At 43.2% G+C, this 21,603-nt stretch overlaps 1 pseudogene; it reads left to right on the top strand.

Annotated features, from left to right (window-relative positions):
• LOC133557227 (proteasome activator complex subunit 4B-like) overlaps positions 1-21,603 on the top strand; it is a 199,170-nt pseudogene that overhangs the window by 49,599 nt on the left and 127,968 nt on the right.

Raw genomic sequence — 21,603 nt, 5'->3', positions numbered from 1 at the left:
GACAAAAAATTACAGACAAAACTGCATGTAACTTCTGTTAGGAATGTCATAGCGACATGAAACAAAAACTCCTATGTAGGTCTGACTTACACCCAATTTTTGCCTCTTTGCGCTGTAATTTGACCCCTTTAAAATGCTTCAAAAGTCACCAAACTTGGCGCACACATAAGGACTGGCGAATATTGCGATCTAATGAAAAAAAACCAAACTCCAAAACTCAAAATTGCGTTCTAGCGCTATTTTTGAATAAAACACTGAAAAAACTGCTCCTAGGAAGAAAACAGACAAAATTGCTTGTAACTTCCGGTAAGAATGTCGGAGAGACATGAAACAAAAACCTCTATGTAGGTCTCGCTTAGACCTACATTTCATAGATTGACAACCCCCAACAAAAATCAACAGGAAGTTTGCAATCCCCCCTTCAAAACAAAAGTTTTGTAAAAACCGGTCACCTTTCTTCAAACCTTATCTCCTCTGAGTGCGTTTTTTTGTTTTGGCTTCAAACTCGCACAGGAGAGAGATTGAACCCTTCTGATTAAAAGTATAGAACAGAGTTTTGATAACTTCTCAGGTTTTGATTTTACGTGCCTTCAAAGAACCCCTGTGCAAAGTCTCCTAAAAAATGTCATTTTTGCCTCTTTGAGCTGTTATTTGACCCCCTTAAAATGCTTCTAAACTCACCAAACTTGACACACACATCAGGTCTGGCAAAAATTGCGATCTGATGAAAAAACCTAACCTCAAAACTCAAAATTGCGCTCTACCGCCCCGCTAGGATTACAACACGGACAAACTGCTCCTAGGAAGAAAACACAGACAAAACTGCTTGTAACTTCCGGTAGGAATGTCAGAGACATGAAACAAACAACACTATGTAGGTCTCACTTAGACCTACATTTTAATAATTAACATACTTTAGCAAAAAATCAACAGGAAGTTTGATATTTTCACTTCAATACAACAACTGCATTACTTTCACAATGCATTAGATTCTCAAAATAGTGGCTCCAAGGCGTCTTCTAACGCTTATCCGGCCGTGGGTCTCGGGGGCAGCAGCCAAAGGCGTACCCGACCAACGCTGCTTGCAGCTTTAATTTATAATCGAATCACTTGTTTATTTTTCAACAAGTTTTTAGTTATTTTTATATCTTTTTTTCCAAATAGTTCAAGAAAGACCACTACAAATGAGCAACATTTTGCACTGTTATACAATTTCATAAATCCGAAACTGATGACATAGTGCTGTATTTTACTTCTTTCTTTTTTTCAACCGAAAATCCTTTGCTCTGATTAGTGCAGGGGTAGGGAACCTATGGCTCTAGAGCCAGATGTGGCTCTTTTGATGACTGCATCTGGCTCTCGGATAAATCTGAGCTGACTTTGCTTAACAGGATAAGTGATGAATAATTCCACTTGTAATCACAGTGTTAAAAACAACGTTCAAAATATAAAACATTCTCATGCATTTTTATGTTCAAGAAGTTGCGTTAATGGTAAGAATTAATTTATTTATTATTGGTTAGTTTGGGGTTTGCCCTCCTGGGGGTTCTTCAGACCACCAAGAGCCTGTTTTAGGGTGACAATATTGTTTTATTTTATTTTTCTCTCAGTTGCTTTACAGCAATTGTCTTTTTCTCTTTCGTCCTCACTCGCGCTCTGGCTCCAGCCCCAACCCTGTCCCTCCTCTTGGCTGCTGCTTATAACAGAGCGACAGGTGATTAGATAAAAAAGGCCCAGGTGGGCCATCTACGCACCTGTCGCTGATTTCGGGGCCGGTCCTGGCAACATCCCGCTTTGCTGCAGGCCCGCAGGCCACGCCCCCTCCACAGTTAGCTTCAGAATAACAACGTTATTCCAAAGAATAAGAGACTTATTATACTCTGGAAATGTTGGTCTTATTTAAAAATGCACGCGTTTAGTTGTGTTCAGTGATAAAAAAAATATTATATGGCTCTTAGGGAAATACATTTTAAAATATTTGGCTTCTTGGCTCTTTCAGCCAAAAAGGTTCCCGACCCCTGCATTAGGGGGTACTTGAATTAAAAAAAAAATGTTCACAGGGGGTACATCACTGAAGAAAGGTTGAGAACCACCGGTCTACCCCAGGGCAGTTATGGCTACAAACGTAGCTTACCACCACTTGGTGTAAATGAAGGACGGGTTCACACTTCTCTGTGAAGCGCTTTGAGTGTCTAGAAAAGAGCAATATAAATCTAATCCATTATTATTTATTATTATTATATAATTTCCAGCTGATTGCGGGCCAGATAAAATGATGTTGCAGGCCATATTTGGCCCTTGGGGCCTTGAGTTTGACACCTGTGCTCCATGAGCACCCTGTCTCTGCTTATTGCCTTCCTCAAATCAGACGTCTTGGCTGCCGCCACGTCAACATTCATCACATGGCCTTTGAAAGTTGTTTCCGCGACGACCGCATCCATCACCACGCCAGCGTCGTAATGCAGACGTCAAAGATTTAATATTAAGCGCCAGACCTCACAGCGGCGAGATGGAGCCGACTCAATCCATTGCTCTAACCCAGGGGTGTCAAACTCAAATACAGAGTGGGCCAAAATTTAAAACTGAACAAATTAACCTTTTAATAGGGACCCAAACAAGTTTTGCATTGAACATTGAACAAACAAGGCTTATATAACTTTACTGACATGCAAAATCGAACTTCAAATAATAATAATAATAATTAAAAAATATCAATGGCTTTTCAAATTAAAATTAAATACGAATGTAATGCCTCTTTTCTACTTGCAGGGTAAATATCTGAGGTAAATATCAAAATATATTGTAGCGTCCTGAAAGAAGTAGTGCTGCAAGGGGTTCTGGGTATTTGTTTTGTTGTGCTTATGTTATGTTACAGTGCAGATGTTCTCCCGAAATGATTAACCTTTTAATAGGGACCCAAACAAGTTTTGCATTGAACATTGAACAAACAAGGCTTATATAACTTTAGTGACATGCAAAATCGAACTTTAATAATTAAAAAATATCAATGGCTTTTCAAATTAAAATTAAATACAAATGTAATGCCTCTTTTCTACTTGCAGCCTTCTGAGGTCCATCCATTTTCTACCGCTTATTCCCTTTCGGGGTCGCGGGGGGCGCTGGAGCCTATCTCAGCTACAATCGGGCGGAAGGCGGGTTACACCCTGGACAAGTCGCCACCTCATCGCAGGGCCAACACAGATATACAGACAACATTCCCACACTAGGGCCAATTTAGTGTTGCCAATCAACCTATCCCCAGGTGCATGTCTTTGGAAGTGGGAGGAAGCTCAAAATATATTGTAGCGTCCCGAAAGAGTTAGTGCTGCAAGGGGTTCTGGGTATTTGTTTTGTTGTGTTTATTTTATGTTACAGTGCAGATGTTCTCCCGAAATGATTAACCTTTTAATAGGGACCCATACAAGTTTTGCATTGAACATTGAACAAACAAGGCTTATATAACTTTAGTGACATGCAAAATCGAACTTTAATAATAATAATAATAATTAAAAAATATCAATGGCTTTTCAAATTAAAATTAAATACAAATGTAATGCCTCTTTTCCGCTTGCAGCCTTCTGAAGTCCATCCATCCATCCATTTCCTACCGCTTATTCCCTTTCGGGGTCGCGGGGGGCGCTGGCGCCTATCTCAGCTACAATCGGGCGGAAGGCGGGGTACACCCTGGACAAGTCGCCAACTCATCGCAGGGCCAACACAGATAGACAGACAACATTCACACTCACATTCACACTCTAGGGCCAATTTTAGTGTTGCCAATCAACCTATCCCCAGGTGTATGTTCTTGGAAGTGGGAGGAAGCTCAAAATATATTGTAGCGTCCCGAAAAAGTTAGTGCTGCAAGGGGTTCTGGGTATTTGTTTTGTTGTGTTTGTTATGTTACAGTGCAGATGTTCTCCCGAAATGATTAACCTTTTAATAGGGACCCAAACAAGTTTTGCATTGAACATTGAACAAACAAGGCTTATATAACTTTAGTGACATGCAAAATCGAACTTTAATAATAATAATAATAATTAAAAAATATCAATGGCTTTTCAAATTAAAATTAAATACAAATGTAATGCCTCTTTTCTACTTGCAGCCTTCTGAGGTCCATCCATTTTCTACCACTTATTCCCTTTCGGGGTCGCTGGCGCCTATCTCAGCTACAATCGGGCGGAAGGCGGGGTACACCCTGGACAAGTCGCCACCTCATCGCAGGGCCAACACAGATAGACAGACAACATTCACACACTAGGGCCAATTTTAGTGTTGCCAATCAACCTATCCCCAGGTGCATGTCTTTGGAAGTGGGAGGAAGCTCAAAATATATTGTAGCGTCCCGAAAGAGTTAGTGCTGCAAGGGGTTCTGGGTATTTGTTTTGTTGTGTTTATTTTATGTTACAGTGCAGATGTTCTCCCGAAATGATTAACCTTTTAATAGGGACCCATACAAGTTTTGCATTGAACATTGAACAAAAAAGGCTTATATAACTTTAGTGACATGCAAAATCGAACTTTAATAATAATAATAATAATAATAATTAAAAAAATATCAATGGCTTTTCAAATTAAAATTGAATACAAATGTAATGCCTCTTTTCTACTTGTAGCCTTCTGAGGTCCATCCATTTCCTACCGCTTATTCCCTTTCGGGGTCGCGGGGGGCGCTGGCGCCTATCTCAGCTACAATCGGGCGGAAGGCGGGGTACACCCTGGACAAGTCGCCACCTCATCGCAGGGCCAACACAGATAGACAGACAACATTCACACACTAGGGCCAATTTTAGTGTTGCCAATCAACCTATCCCCAGGTGCATGTCTTTGGAAGTGGAAGGAAGCTCAAAATATATTGTAGCGTCCCGAAAGAGTTAGTGCTGCAAGGGGTTCTGGGTATTTGTTTTGTTGTTTATGTTACAGTGCAGATGTTCTCCCGAAATGATTAACCTTTTAATAGGGACCCAAACAATTGCATTGAACATTGAACAAACAAGGCTTATATAACTTTAGTGACATGCAAAATCGAACTTTAATAATAATAATAATAATTAAAAAATATCAATGGCTTTTCAAATTAAAATTAAATACAAATGTAATGCCTCTTTTCTACTTGCAGCCTTCTGAGGTAAATATCAAAATATATTGTAGCGTCCCGAAAGAGTTAGTGCTGCAAGGGGTTCTGGGTATTTGTTTTGTTGTGCTTATGTTATGTTACAGTGCAGATGTTCTCCCGAAATGTGTTTGTCATTCTTGTTTGGTGTGAGTTCACAGTGTGGCGCGTATTTGTAACAGTTGTAAAGTTGTTTGTACGGCCACCCTCAGTGTGACCTGTATGGCTGTAGACCAAGTATGCCTTGCATTCACTTATGTGTGTGTAATAGCCGCATATATTTTGCGAGTGGGCCTGCACGCTGTTTGTATGGAGGAAATGCGGACGTGACGACAGGTTGTAGAGAATGCTAAAGGCCCTCAATATTGTTGTCCGGGTGAAAATCTGGAGAATGCTTGCCCTGGGAGATTTTTGGGAGGGACACTGAACTTCGGAAGGATTGGCAAGTGTGAGAAATTGCGGTGTTACAGCGGCACCGCTGCTGTGTAGATAACGGCAGGACAGCTGTAATGTTATTTTATTATTGCCTCAAAGGCACGCAGGCCAGAGTTTGACATCCATGCTCTACACCGTAACTTTCCTTCCGATCGTCAGGCTTATTGAATTGTCTGGAGCTCTCTGTCCTCCAGAGAGTGTGTGTAGCTGGGAGGACGTGAGCTTTTTTTTTTTTTTTTTATTAACTGCGATTAGCAGGATTTATGCTGGAAACTGCAGGGCAGAACTTGGAAAATGAGTACGGCGGAGGCAAAAGCAATAAGCCGTTGTTTTGTTTATGGCAATTAACGTGAAAAGCTGCCTTTTTATTTTCATTTAAAACTCACTTGGGCTGTGAGAAGTCACTGCTCTTGTAGTCATAGACCAGGGGTGCCCACACTTTTTCTGCAGGCGAGCTACTTTTCAATTGACCAACTCGAGGGGATCTACCTCATTTATATATATCATTTATATTTATTTATTTATGAAAGAGACATTTTTGTAAACAAGTTAAATGTGTTTAATGATAATACAAGCATGTGTAACACATATAGATGTCTTTATTTCACAAAGACAAGAATATAAGTTGGTGTATTACCTGATTCTGATGACTTGCATTGATTGGAATCAGACAGTAATGATGATAACGCCCACATTTTCAAATGGAGGAGAAAAAAAAGTTGTCCTTTCTGTACAATACCACATGAAAGTGGTTGGTTTTTGGCATCTAATTCATCCAGCTTCCATACATTTTACAAGAAAAAGATTGGCGGCAAATTCCGTAGCTTGCTTGATTGACATTCACGGCACCCGAGGGTCTTGTGAGATGACGCTGGCTGCTGCCAGTTCATTATTATGAAAAAATGACAGAGAGGAAGGCGAGAAACACTTTTTATTTCAACAGACTTTCGCGCCGTCCCTTCCGTCAAAACTCTAAAGGCCGACTGCACATTTCCTATCTTCACAATAAAAGCCCTGCTTCATGCTGCCTGCGCTAACAAAATAAGAGTCTCGGAAAGCTGCTGTGCACAAGTCATGTGCACGCCAGCTTTCTGAGGGATCGCTTGTGCACGCCAGTTTTCCGAGACTCTGTATTTAGTTAGCGCAGGCAGCATGAAGCAGGGCTTTTATTGTGAAGATAGGAAATGTGCAGTCGGCCTTTAGAGTTTTGACGGAAGGTACGGCGCGAGAGTCTGTTGAAATAAAAAGTGTTTCTGGCCTTCCTCTCGGTCATATTTTCATAATAATGATCTTGCAGCAGCCAGCGTCATCTCACAAGACCCTCCGGTACCGTGAATGTCATTTAAGTGACGTCTTGGTGAAGATTGATGATCACTCATTTTTAGGTCTATTTTTTTTTAAAAGCCTGGCTGGAGATCGACTGACTCACCCCCCGCGGTCGACTGGTAGCTCGCGATCGACGTAATGGGCACCCCTGTCTTAGACGTATTAGATCAGAACAAACGATATCATTGGTGGAATCATTTGTGTTTAAAAGTTCCTCTGTTGGATTTTTAGGCGCAATATTTAAATATGTTAATTTAAACATGACATATTGGAGATGAGATGACAAAAGACGAGATGAGATCATCTTTTGCTAGCCTATCATTGGTTCAAAGCACACTGAGGCAGCTGAAACTATTTAAGTGGAGGCCGACTGAAATGAGATTTTCTTATTTAAACGGGGATAGCAGCTCCATTCTATGTGTCATACTTGATCATTTCGCCATATTTTTGCTGAAAGGATTTAGTAGAGAACATCCACGATAAAGTTCGCAACTTTCGGTCGCTAATAAAAAAGCCTTGCCTGTACCGGAAGTAGCAGACGATGTGCGCGTGACGTCACGGGTTGTGGAGCTCCTCACATCCTCACATTGTTTACAATCATGGCCACCAGCAGCAAGAGCGATTCGGACCGAGAAAGCGACAATTTCCCCATTAATTTGAGCGAGGATGAAAGATTTGTGGATGAGGATAGTAAGAGTGAAGGACTAGGAAAAAAAGAAGAAAAAAAAGACAGGCAGTGGGAGCGAGTCAGATGTTATTAGACACATTTACTAGGATAATCCCTTATCTGCCTATTGTGTTACTAGTGTTTTAGTGAGATTATATAGTACCTGAAAGTCGGAGGGGTGTGGCCATAGGTGTGGTGACCGCCAGTGTCTCCGGTGGGGGTAGGTAATAGTCCGCAGCTGCAGGAGGACGCAAGCTCCGCTCATAACTACGTTAAGAGCCGACTTATTACCACCATTTTCTCACCGAAACCTGCCGGTTGACATGTGGTCGGGATCCATGTTCGCTTGACCGCTCTGATCCATAGTAAAGCTTCACCTTCGGGAATTTTAAACAAGGTCATGTGTTTGTGTGGCTAAAGGCTAAAAGCTTCCCACCTACATCTTTCTTCTTTGACGTCTCCATTATTAATTGAACAAATTGCAAAAGATTCAGCAAACACAGATGTCCAAAATACTGTGTAATTATGCGATTAAAGCAGACTACTTATAGCTTGGATCGGGCTGGAAAATAATTTCCGCTACAACCCGAGACGTCAAACGCACGCGTCATCATACCGCGACGTTTTGGGGGGAATTTAAAATTGCAATTTAGTAAACTAAAAAGGCCGTATTGGCATGTGTTGCAATGTTAATATTTCATCATTGATATATAAACTATCAGACTGTGTGGTCGCTAGTAGTGGCTTTCAGTAGGCCTTTTAAGTGGTCATCCGGACCAAAGAGTAACACCATCCAGACTGTTATCGACGCAAAGTTCAAAAGCCAGCATCTGTGATGGTATGGGGGTGCATTAGTGCCCAAGACATGGGTAACTTACACATCTGTGAAGGCACCATTAATGCTGAAAGGTACATACAGGTTTTGGAACAACATATGTTGTCATCTATTCATGGACGCCCCTGCTTATTTCAGCAAGACAATGCCAAGCCACATTCAGCACGTGTTATAACAGCGTGGCTTCGTAAAAAAAATAGTGCGGGTACTTTCCTGGCTCGCCTGCAGTCCAGACCTGTCTCCCATCGAAAATGTGTGGCGCATTATGAGAGTCCAGTCCATAGTGGATCTAGCATAATAGTGAGAGTCCAGTCCATAGTGGATCTAACATAATAGCGGGAGTCCAGTCCATAGTGGATCTAACATAATAGTGTGATTCCAGTCCATAGTGGATCTAACATAATAGCGAGAGTCCAGTCCATAGTGGATCTAACATAATAGTGAGAGTCCAGTCCATAGTGCATCTAACATAATAGTGTGAGTCCAGTCCATAGTGGATCTAGCATAATAATGACAGTCCAGTCCATAGTGGATCCAACATAATATTGTGAGAGTCCAGTCCCTTGTGGATCTAACATAATAGTGAGAGTCCAGTGCATAGTGGATCTAACATAATATTGTGAGAGTTCAGTCCATAGTGGATCTAAGATAATAGTGAGAGTCCAGTCCATAGTGGATCTAAGATAATAGTGAGAGTCCAGTCCATAGTGGATCTAACATAATATTGTGAGAGTTCAGTCCATAGTGGATCTAAGATAATAGTGAGAGTCCAGTCCATAGTGGATCTAAGATAATAGTGAGAGTCCAGTCCATAGTGGATCTAACATAATATTGTGAGAGTTCAGTCCATAGTGGATCTAACATAATAGTGAGAGTCCAGTCCATAGTGGATCTAACATAATAGTGAGAGTCCAGTCCATAGTGGATCCAGCATAATAATGACAGTCCAGTCCATAGTGGATCCAACATAATAGTGAGAGTCCAGTCCATAGTGGATCCAGCATAATAATGACAGTCCAGTCCATAGTGGATCCAACATAATAGTGAGAATCCAGTCTATAGTGGATCTAACATAATAGCAGGAGTCCAGTCCATAGTGGATTTAACATAATAGTGGGAGTCCAGTCCATAGTGGATCCAGCATAATAATGACAGTCCAGTCCATAGTGGATCTAACATAATAGTGAGAGTCCAGTCCATAGTGGATCTAACATAATAGTGACAGTCCAGTCCATAGTGGATCTAACATAATAGTGAGAGTCCAGTCCATAGTGGATCTAACATAATAGCGAGAGTCCAGTCCATAGTGGATCCAGCATAATAATGACAGTCCAGTCCATAGTGGATCCAGCATAATAGCGAGAGTCCAGTCCATAGTGGATCCAACATAATAGCGAGAGTCCAGTCCATAGTGGATCTAGCATAATAATGACAATCCAGTCCATAGTGGATCCAACATAATCGTGAGAGTCCAGTCCATAGTGGATCTAACATAATAGTGATAGTCCAGTCCATAGTGGATCTAGCATAATAGTGAGAGTCCAGTCCATAGTGGATCTAACATAATAGTGAGAATCCAGTCCATAGTGGATCTAACATAATAGCGGGAGTCCAGTTCATAGTGGATCTAACATAATAGTGAGAGTCCAGTCCATAGTGGATCTCACATAATAGTGAGAGTCCAGTCCATAGTGGATCTCACATAATAGTGAGAGTCCAGTCCATAGTGGATCTAACATAATAGCGGGAGTCCAGTCCATAGTGGATCTAACATAATAGTGAGAGTCCAGTCCATAGTGGATCTCACATAATAGTGAGAGTCCAGTCCATAGTGGATCTCACATAATAGTGAGAGTCCAGTCCATAGTGGATCTCATATAATAGTAAGAGTCCAGTCCATAGTGGATCTAACATGATAGGAGGAGTCCAGTCCATAGTGGATCTAACATGATAGTGAGAGTCCAGTCCATAGTGGATCTAACATAATAGTGACAGTCCAGTCCATAGTGGATCTAACATAATAGTGATAGTCCAGTCCATAGTGGATCTAACATAATAGCGAGAGTCCAGTCCATAGTGGATCCAGCATAATAATGACAGTCCAGTCCATAGTGGATCCAACATAATAGTGAGAGTCCAGTCCATAGTGCATCTAACATAATAGCGGGAGTCCAGTCCATAGTGGATCCAGCATAATAATGACAGTCCAGTCCATAGTGGATCCAACATAATAGTGAGAGTCCAGTCCATAGTGGATCCAACATAATAGCGAGAGTCCAGTCCATAGTGGATCTAGCATAATAATGACAATCCAGTCCATAGTGGATCCAACGTAATCGTGAGAGTCCAGTCCATAGTGGATCTAACATAATATTGCGAGAGGCCAGTCCATAGTGGATCCAACATAATAGTGATAGTCCAGTCCATAGTGGATCTAGCATAATAGTGAGAGTCCAGTCCATAGTGGATCTAACATAATAGTGAGAATCCAGTCCATAGTGGATCTAACATAATAGCGGGAGTCCAGTCCATAGTGGATCTAACATAATAGTGAGAGTCCAGTCCATAGTGGATCTAACATAATAGTAACAGTCCAGTCCATAGTGGATCTCACATAATAGTGAGAGTCCAGTCCATAGTGGATTTAACATAATAGTGGGAGTCCAGTCCATAGTGGATCTAACATGATATTGTGAGAGTCCAGTCCATAGTGGATCTAACATGATAGGGGGAGTCCAGTCCATAGTGGATCTAACATAATAGTGAGAGTCCAGTCCATAGTGGATCTAACATAATGGTGTGAGTCCAGTCCATAGTGGATCTAACATTATAGCGAGAGTCCAGTCCATAGTGCATCTAACATAATAGTGTGAGTCCAGTCCATAGTGGATCTAACATAATAGTGAGAGTCCAGTCCATAGTGGATCTAACATAATAGTGAGAGTCCAGTCCATAGTGAATCTAACATAATAGTGAGAGTCCAGTCCATAGTGGATCTAACATAATCGTGAGAGTCCAGTCCATAGTGGATCTAACATAATATTGCGAGAGGCCAGTCCATAGTGGATCCAACATAATAGTGAGAGTCCAATCCATAGTGGATCTAATATAATAGTCTAAGAGTCCAGTCCATAGTGGATCTAACATAATAGTGAGAGTCCAGTCCATAGTGGATCTAACATAATAGCGGGAGTCCAGTCCATAGTGGATCTAACATAATAGTCTGAGAGTCCAGTCCATAGTGGATCTAACATAATAGTCTGAGAGTCCAGTCCATAGTGGATCTAACATAATATCGGGAGTCCAGTCCATAGTGGATCTAACATAATAGTGTGAGTCCAGTCCATAGTGGATCTAACATAATAGTGAGAGTCCAGTCCATAGTGCATCTAACATAATAGTGTGAGTCCAGTCCATAGTGGATCTAGCATAATATTGTGAGAGTTCAGTCCATAGTGGACCTAACATAATAGTGAGAGTCCAGTCCATAGTGGATCTAACATAATAGTGAGAGTCCAGTTCATAGTGGATCTAACATAATAGTAAAAGTCCATTCCATAGTGGATCTAACATAATAGTGTGAGAGTTCAGTCCATAGTGGATCTAAGATAATAGTGAGAGTCCAGTCCATAGTGGATCTAACATAATAGCGGGGGTCCAGTCCATAGTGGATCTAGCATAATAATGAGAGTCCAGTCCATAGTGGATCTAGCATAATAGTGAGAGTCCAGTCCATAGTGGATCTAACATAATAGTGAGAATCCAGTCCATAGTGCATCTAACATAATAGTGAGAGTCCAGTCCATAGTGGATCCAGCATAATAATGACAGTCCAGTCCATAGTGGATCCAACATAATAGCGAGAGTCCAGTCTATAGTGGATCTAACATAATAGCAGGAGTCCAGTCCATAGTGGATTTAACATAATAGTGGGAGTCCAGTCCATAGTGGATCTCATATAATAGTGAGAGTCCAGTCCATAGTGGATCTCACATAATAGTGAGAGTCCAGTCCATAGTGGATCTAACATAATAGTAAGAGTCCAGTCCATAGGGGATCTAACATGATAGTGAGAGTTAAGTCCATAGTGGATCTAACATAATAGTGAGAGTCCAGTCCATAGTGGATCTAACATAATAGTAAAAGTCCATTCCATAGTGGATCTAGCATAATAGTGAGAGTCCAGTCCATAGTGGATCCAACATAATAGTGAGAGTCCAGTCCATAGTGGATCTAACATAATAGCGAGAGTCCAGTCCATAGTGCATGTAAGTTAATAGTAGAGAGTCCAGTCCATAGTGGATCTAACATAATAGCGGGAGTCCAGTCCATAGTGGATCTAACATAATAGTGAGAGTCCAGTTGAATAATTTCTCCCAAGAATCAAATCCATTCTAGTAGTTTCCAAAGATTCTCAGCGCTAATATTTCACTTAAAATGTGGTGATGTCCTTTACCCGCTCTTCAAACAGGCCAACATGGAATAACGCGTGTCCTCCCCACACAGGAAAAAGGAACTGCTTTCACGAGATGACCTCCAGTTGCCGTGGCGACCGCTCTACCAGCAGTTCGAGAAGGTGGTCCACTCCAAAACCGAGCATCTTGGACTCATCTGGTTCCCCAAGTCAGTCGTGTTTGGTTCAAAAACATCACACACACACAACAAAAAATAACTTTAATATTTTCTTTCCTGATAGCTCATTGGAGCACATTTTGAAGGCTTTGATCAAAAGCTGCAGACCGTAAGTTCCATCTTCTCCCATCATCATCATGTTTCACATTCTGTACTTGCCAACCTTGAGACCTCCGATTTCGGGGGGTGGGGGGCGTGGTCGGGGGGCGGGGCCTGGTTGGGGGCGTGGTTAAGAGGGGAGGAGTATATTTACAGCTATCCATTTACTACCGCTTATTTCCTTGAGTGGCGCTGTTGCCTATCTCAGCTATAATCGGGTGGAAGGCGGTGTACACCCTGGACAAGTCGCCGACTCATCGCAGTATGTTTAGAAATCTTTATTTATAATTGAATCGCTTGTTTATTTTTCAACAAGTTTTTAGTTATTTTTATATCTTTTTTCCCCAAATAGTTCAAGAAAGACCACTACAAATGAGCAATATTTTGCACTGTTGTACAATTTAATAAATCAGTAACTGATGACATAGTGCTGTATTTTACTTCTTTATCTTTTTTTTTCAACCAAAAGTGCTTTGCTCTGATTCGGGGGTACTTGAATTAAAAAAATGTTCACAGGGGGTACATCTCTGAAAAAAGGTTGAGAACCACTGCTCTAAAAGCCGTAGATGTTATTGTCACATATGCATGCACAGTAGATGGCAGTATTGTCCTGTTTAACAGTGTCACAACATTGCTGTTTACGGCAGACCGAAACGTGACTGCTGTTGTTGTGTGTTGTTACCGCGCTGGGAGGAATTTAAAGAGACTGCCTAACAAAAACCCACATAAGAAACCAAGAACTCGCCCTCGATCATTCTACAGTTATAACGTCATTGGGCAGGCACTGCGGAAAGCGGACGTGAAAACAGGCTGTCGACACGTCACTCAGGTCCGCATGGAGCTGAAGTGGGCGTGGCCTCCAGCTCCGCCTGAATTTCGGGAGAAAATTTGTCCCGGGAGGTTTTCAGGAGAGGCGCTGAATTTCGAGAGTCTCCCAGAAAATCCGGGAGAATTGGCAAGTATGTTGTATGATCCTGTAATTACCTGGTATTGGATCGATACCTAAATGTGTGGTATCATCCAAAGCTACTGTTAAGCATCCAAACAACAGAAGAATATGCATGCACAGTAGATGACAGTATTGTCCTGTTTAACAGTGTCACAACATTGCTGTTTACGGCAGACCGAAACGTGACTGCTGTTGTTGTGTGTTGCTACCGCGCTGGGAGGAATTTTAAAGAGACTGCCTAACAAAAACCCACATAAGAAACCAAGAACTCGGCCTCGATCATTCTACAGTTATAACGTCATTGGGCAGGCACTGCGGTAAAGCGGACGTGAAAACAGGCTGTCGACACGTCACTCAGGTCCGCATGGAGCTGAAGTGGGCGTGGCCTCCAGCTTCACCTGAATTTCGGGAGATTTTCGGGAGAAAATTTGTCCCGGGAGGTTTACGGGAGAGGCGCTGAATTTCGAGAGTCTCCCGGAAAATCCGGGAGAGTTGGCAAGTATGGTGTATGATCCTGTAATTACCTGGTATTGAATCGATACTTAAATTTGTGGTATCATCCAAAACTACTGTTAAGCATCCAAACAACAGAAGAATATGCATGCGAAGTAGATGGCAGTATTGTCCTGTTTAAGAGTGTCACAACATTGCTGTTTACGGCAGACAAAAATGTGACTGCTGTTGTTGTGTGTTGTTGCCGCGCTGGGAGGACGTTAACGAGACCGCCTAACAATAAACCCACATAAGAAACCAACAACTCGCCCTCGATCATTTTACAGTTATAATGTCACTGGGCAGGCATTCTGTTTATTTTGTGGGAAAGCGGACGTGAAAACAGGCTGTCGACACGTCACTCGGGTCTGCATGGAGCTGGAGGGGGCGTGGCGGGAGAAAATTTGTCCAAGGAGGTTTTCGGGAGAGGCGCTGAATTTCGAGAGTCTCCCGGAAAATCCGGGAGAGTTGGCAAGTATGGTGTATGATCCTGTAATTACCTGGTATTGGATCGATACCTAAATTTGTGGTATCATCCAAAGCTACTATTAAGCATCCAAACAACAGAAGGATATGCATGCGCAGTAGATGGCAGTATTGTCCTGTTTAAGAGTGTCACGACATTGCTGTTTACGGCAGACAAAAACGTGACTGCTGTTGATGTGTGTTGTTGCCGCGCTGGGAGGACGTTAACGAGACCGCCTAACAATAAACCCACATAAGAAACCAACAACTCGCCCTTGATCAGTTTACAGTTATGATGTAATTGGGCAGGCACTCTGTTTATATTGTGGGAAAGCGGACGTGAAAACAGGCTGTCGACACGTCACTCGGGTCTGCATGGAGCTGGAGGGGGCGTGGCGGGAGAAAATTTGTCCCAGGAGGTTTACGGGAGAGGCGCTGAATTTCGGGAGTCTCCCGGAAAATCCGGGAGAATTGGCAAGTATGTTGTATGATCCTGTAACTACCTAGTATTGGATCGATACATAAATTTGTAGTATCATCCAAAGCTACTGTTAAGCATCCAAACAACAGAAGAATATGCATCCACAGTAGATGGCAGTATTGTCCTGTTTGAGTGTCACAACATTGCTGTTTACGGCAGACAAAAACGTGACTGCTGTTGTTGTGTGTTGTTGCCGCGCTGGGAGGACGTTAACTCGGGTCCGCATGGAGCTGGAGGGGGCGTGGCGGGAGAAAATTTGTCCCAGGAGGTTCACGGGAGAGACGCTGAATTTCGGGAGTCTTCCGGAAAATCCGGGAGGGCTGGCAAGTATGCTACAACATGTCTTCTTCTCTCTTCACTCCCACCAGGTATTTCCCGGCGTCCTCCACCAAGGAGATGCTGGAGGAGTGGCGCCCCCTGCTGTGCGTTTTCGACGTGGCCATGCAGAAGGCCATCAGCAACATGGAGCTCTTCCTGCCCACCATCATGCCCCCCGAGGAGCACGCCCAAGGCTTCCGGTAAATTCATCAAACGAAACGTAACACGTTATCTAGCTCGCGTCCGCAAATTCCCAATTCCGGGGAAAAAAGTAAGCAGTCGACTCGCCTCGCTTCTCTAGTCTTGCAAAACCACCAGACTGCATAAGCACCTTTGCACCATAAATAATGTTCTTTCTATCAGCCTTGTCAGGCTGACAGTTTGATTTCTTGGAGGGGGGGCGGGGGGACCTGAAGTCTATTTCAGCTCCAGCTTGGCAAAAGCCGCAGAGCAGCAGCAGAGCATTCTTCCCCGCGTTTGGCCTTTAGAGAGACATTTGTCTGCACACTGTTGGACTGGTGACCGCACTTCATCACTTTTAAGACTCTCCTTTCTGCCGTTCTGCTCCGCAATCGTCAGTTAGAGGAGGCGGTTCGTTTTTCATGAGATTGAAGACGAATGGCTTGAAATTGATGGCAATGTCATTGTTAAGGTATTATTAGGGCTGTCAAATGATCCATCCATCCATTCTTTTTCAACCGCTTGTCCCTTTCTGGGTTGATACATTTTTTGAATCAGGTTAATCACACTCTTGAACTGTGATTAAATCAATCAATCAATCAATCAATGTTATTTTATTAGAACGTATCAAAACACGAATTGGTATGTCAGACTCAGCCCTGTCTTGGTTTAACTCTTATCTTACTGATAGGATGCAGTGCGTCTCCCATAACAATGTGACCTCGGACTATGTTAAGGTAACGTGGAGTTCCCCAGGGTTCGGTCCTTGGCCCCGCACTCTTCAGCATCTACATGCTGCCGCTAGGTGACATCATACGCAAATACGGTATTAGCTTTCACTGTTATGCTGATGACACCCAACTCTACATGCCCCTAAAGCTGACCAACACGCCGGATTGTAGTCAGCTGGAGACGTGTCTCAATGAAATTAAACAATGGATGTCCGCTAACTTTTTGCAACTCAACGCCAAAAAAACGGAAATGCTGATTATCGGTCCTGCTAGACACCGACCTCTATTTAATGATACAACTTTAACATTTGACAACCAAACAATTAAACAAGGCGACTCGGTAAAGAATCTGGGTATTATCTTCGACCCAACTCTCTCCTTTGAGGCACACATTAAAAGCATTACTAAAACGGCCTTCTTTCATCTCCGTAATATCGCTAAAATTCGCTCCATTTTGTCCACTAAAGACACTGAGATCATTATCCATGCATTTGTTACGTCTCGTCTCGATTACTGTAACGTATTATTTTCGGGTCTCCCCATGTCTAGCATTAAAAGATTACAGTTGGTACAAAATGCGGCTGCTAGACTTTTGACAAGAACAAGAAAGTTTGATCACATTACGCCTGTACTGTATATACCTTTATATACATATATACATACATATATACCTGTACTGGCTCACCTGCACTGGCTTCCTGTGCACTTAAGATGTGACTTTAAGGTTTTACTACTTACGTATAAAATACTACACGGTCTAGCTCCATCCTATCTTGCCGATTGTATTGTACCATATGTCCCGGCAAGAAATCTGCCTTCAAAAGACTCCTGCTTATTAGTGATTCCTAGAGCCCAAAAAAAGTCTGCGGGCTATAGAGCGTTTTCCGTTCGGGCTCCAGTACTCTGGAATGCCCTCCTGGTAACAGTTCGAGATGCCACCTCAGTAGAAGCATTTAAGTCTCACCTTAAAACTCATCTGTATACTCTAGCCTTTAAATAGACCTCCTTTCTAGACCAGTTGATCTGCCGCTTCTTTTCTTTTTCTCCTATGTCCCCCTCTCCCTTGTGGAGGGGGTCCGGTCCGATGACCATGGATGAAGTACTGGCTGTCCAGAGTCGAGACCCAGGATGGACCGCTCGCCTGTATCGGTTGGGGACATCTCTACGCTGCTGATCCGCCTCCGCTTGAGATGGTTTCCTGTGGACGGGACTCTCGCTGCTGTCTTGGATCCGCTTTGAACTGAACTCTCGCGGCTGTGTTGGAGCCACTATGGATTGAACTTTCACAGTATCATGTTAGACCCGCTCGACATCCATTGCTTTCGGTCCCTTCGAGGGGGGGGGGGGGTTGCCCACATCTGATGTCCTCTCCAAGGTTTCTCATAGTCAGCATTGTCACTGGCGTCCCACTGGATGTGAATTCTCCCTGCCCACTGGGTGTGAGTTTTCCTTGCCCTTTTGTGGGTTCTTCCGAGGATGTCGTAGTCGTAATGATTTGTGCAGTCCTTTGAGACATTTGTGATTTGGGGCTATATAAATAAACATTGATTGATTGATTGAAATGAGTTTTAAAGTGAGACTTAAATGCTTCTACTGAGGTGGCATCTCGAACTTTTACCGGGAGGGCATTCCAGAGTACTGGAATATTTTTTTACCCAGACGCCCTCTTCTGGACTTAGTGGGGCACTCCTCCACCTGCCCCACATGCTCAAACCGCCACTGTGTGTCACATTGTGTGAGTGTAATGCTTTTTTATTGGTGGCTTTCAGGTTGTGGTTTGACGAGTTGATGGAGCTGTGGGTGTCCGTGCAAAATCAACCCAGCTGGGAAGGGGTGAGGCTTACACACACACACACACACACACACACACACACACACACACACACACACACACACACACACACACACACGCGCTCTTGTCAAGTTCATATGCAAATGTTTTATTTATTGTATGAAAGATTTATTTACACATTTATTCCGCGGTAAATCCGTCAGACCAATCGGTGGTAGAGCAAATTGTTCCGTTGTTGTTTGAGCAATGAATCCCGGGAGCCTGTTATATTCCTAGAAATCGACTGAAATGACGCACTTGCATTTGCTAAAAAGGATGACTGACGTTCTGTTGGCTCGCTTTCGTTCGGCCTCCCGGCACAGAGCTCCTCGTCATTCGACTTTTCTCAGAAGACTTTCATTTCGTGTGGTTTTTTTTGTTTTGTTGTCTGGCAGCATTTAGTGAACCTGTTTGCTCGCCTCGCCAATGACAACATCGGCTACGTGGACTGGACCCCCCACCTGGCCACTGTAAGGGAATACCCGCCTGCTCAGTTAGGTCCATTTTTGGCTCCCCGTGTTCATTTCAAATAACATTTCTCTTTTTTGTCTGTAGATCTTCACCAGGATGCTGCGCAGCCTCAACCTCCCAGTAGGGGTCAACCACATGGTGGCACTGCGCTATCTCACCAACTCCTATGACATCGGACACCTGGTGTTGTGGATCACAGCCTTGCTGGTAATACTTCACACCATTCCTTGCTTGTTTTGCACTTCACTTTTCCTATGATTTTCTTTTTTTTTTGCCCCGGTTTTTGTTAATCGCCATGGTTCTCAGAAAGTCCGATCATTCCGCGTATTAAACTAAAGTGGAACCATCCATCCATCCATCATCTTCCGCTTATCCGAGGTCGGGTCGCGGGGGCAACAGCCTAAGCAGGGAAACCCAGACCCAAACAGGATAACTTAAATACCCTGGCTTAAAGAGCGTTTTCCGTTCGGGCTCCAGTACTCTGGAATGCCCTCCCGGTAACAGTTCGAGATGCCACCTCAGTAGAAGCATTTAAGTCTCACCTTAAAACTCATTTGTATACTCTAGCCTTTAAATAGACTCCCTTTTTAGACCAGTTGATCTGCCGTTTCTTTTCTTTTTCTTCTATGCCCCACTCTCCCTTGTGGAGGGGGTCCGGTCCGATCCGGTGGCCATGTACTGCTCGCCTGTGTATCGGCTGGGGACATCTCTGCGCTGCTGATCCGCCTCCGCTTGGGATGGTTTCCTGCTGGCTCCGCTGTGAACGGGACTCTCGCTGCTGTGTTGGATCCGCTTTGGACTGGACTCTCGCGACTGTGTTGGATCCATTATGGATTGAACTTTCACAGTATCATGTTAGACCCGCTCGACATCCATTGCTTTCCTCCTCTCCAAGGTTCTCATAGTCATCATTGTCACCGACGTTGGGTGTGAGTTTTCCTTGCCCTTATGTGGGCCTACCGAGGATGTCGTAGTGGTTTGTGCAGCCCTTTGAGACACTAGTGATTTAGGGCTATATAAGTAAACGATTGATTGATTGATTGATTGAAATGTTTATATTTACATTTTTGGAGTTGATTTTCATAAAATATGCTATTTAACTGCTACTGTTTAACAAGGACTGATTTAAATTGTGTTTGCACAACAAATGTTTTGGCGCTTTTGTTCATGTGGGAGAATATTCCAATAAAGGTGCACTACACACTACTTTTGAATTCATTATTGGGCTTTGTGTATACAATGCAGTTAATCAATCAATCAATCAATGTTTACTTATATAGCCCTAAATCACTAGTGTCTCAAAGGGCTGCACAAACCACTACGACATCCTCGGTAGGCCCACATAAGGGCAAGGAAAACTCACACCCAGTGGGACGTCGGTGACAATAATGACCCAGTGGGACGTCGGTGACAATGATGACTATGAGAACCTTGGAGAGGAGGAAAGCAATGGATGTCGAGCGGGTCTAACATGATACTGTGAAAGTTCAATCCATAATGGATCCAAGAGTCCAGTCCAAAGCGGATCCAACACAGCAGCGAGAGTCCCGTTCACAGCGGAGCCAGCAGGAAACCATCCCAAGCGGAGGCGGATCAGCAGCGCAGAGATGTCCCCAGCCGATACACAGGCAAGCAGTACATGGCCACCGGATCGGACCGGACCCCCTCCACAAGGGAGAGTGTGACATAATCGCGATTAATCGGAGAAATAGTGCGATTAACTTCGATTAAAATTTTTAATCGTTGCCCAGCCCTAGTAATTACGTAACCGCACGAGGCATTTTAATGACAGTCATGTTTGCCAATCGGAATTATTGTCTCTCGCTTCAAACTTGGAGAAAGAAGTCTCACTCTGTGCTTCGCTCTCAGCACCTGAGCACGTTCTTTTACCAGGAAGATTAACTATAAGCAGGGAGCCTTTTTTTTTTTTTTTTTTTTTAGGTCATCCACTATCTTTGTCTCGGTGGGCGGAGAGCGACTTAGCGAGACCACACACACACACACACAGGAAGCACCAACAGAGAGCCTCGCCACTCGCCCGTTAGAAAGTAACAAATATGAGGAGGAAAAAAAATATGATTTTCATGTCGACATGTGGTAATATTTAAGCTTCTAATCAGATATGAGCCCATCAGTGCGGCCCAAAAAAGTTCGAATGGTGTGCCGGCAACGTCTGACCTCGTTTTTCCGACTGGGGGAAAAAAATGCATCTTCAATATTTATTTAGGTATTTTTTTGCTTACAGAAATGGGGGCCCATATATTTTTGTTTTACCGTATTTTCCGGATCATAGGGTGCACTGCATTATAAGGCGTTCAGCGGGTCTAGTCATGTCTATTTTCATACAAAAGGCGCACCGGATTATAGGGCGCATTAAAGGCCTACTGAAAGGAGATTTTCTTATTCAAAGCAGGTCCATTTTATGTGTCATACTTGATCATTTCGCGATATTTTTGCTGAAAGGATTTAGTAGAGAACATCCACGATAAAAAAGCCTTGCTTGTACCGGAAGTAGCAGACGATGACATCACAAGTGTGAGGGCTCCTCAAGTCCTCACATTGTTTTTAATGGGAGCCT

The sequence above is a fragment of the Nerophis ophidion genome, linkage group LG08 (assembly GCF_033978795.1).
Source record: "Nerophis ophidion isolate RoL-2023_Sa linkage group LG08, RoL_Noph_v1.0, whole genome shotgun sequence".
NCBI classification, from domain to species: domain Eukaryota; kingdom Metazoa; phylum Chordata; class Actinopteri; order Syngnathiformes; family Syngnathidae; genus Nerophis; species Nerophis ophidion.
The sequence above is the reverse complement of the archived record's forward strand: the minus strand, read 5'-3'. Positions and strand labels throughout refer to the sequence as shown.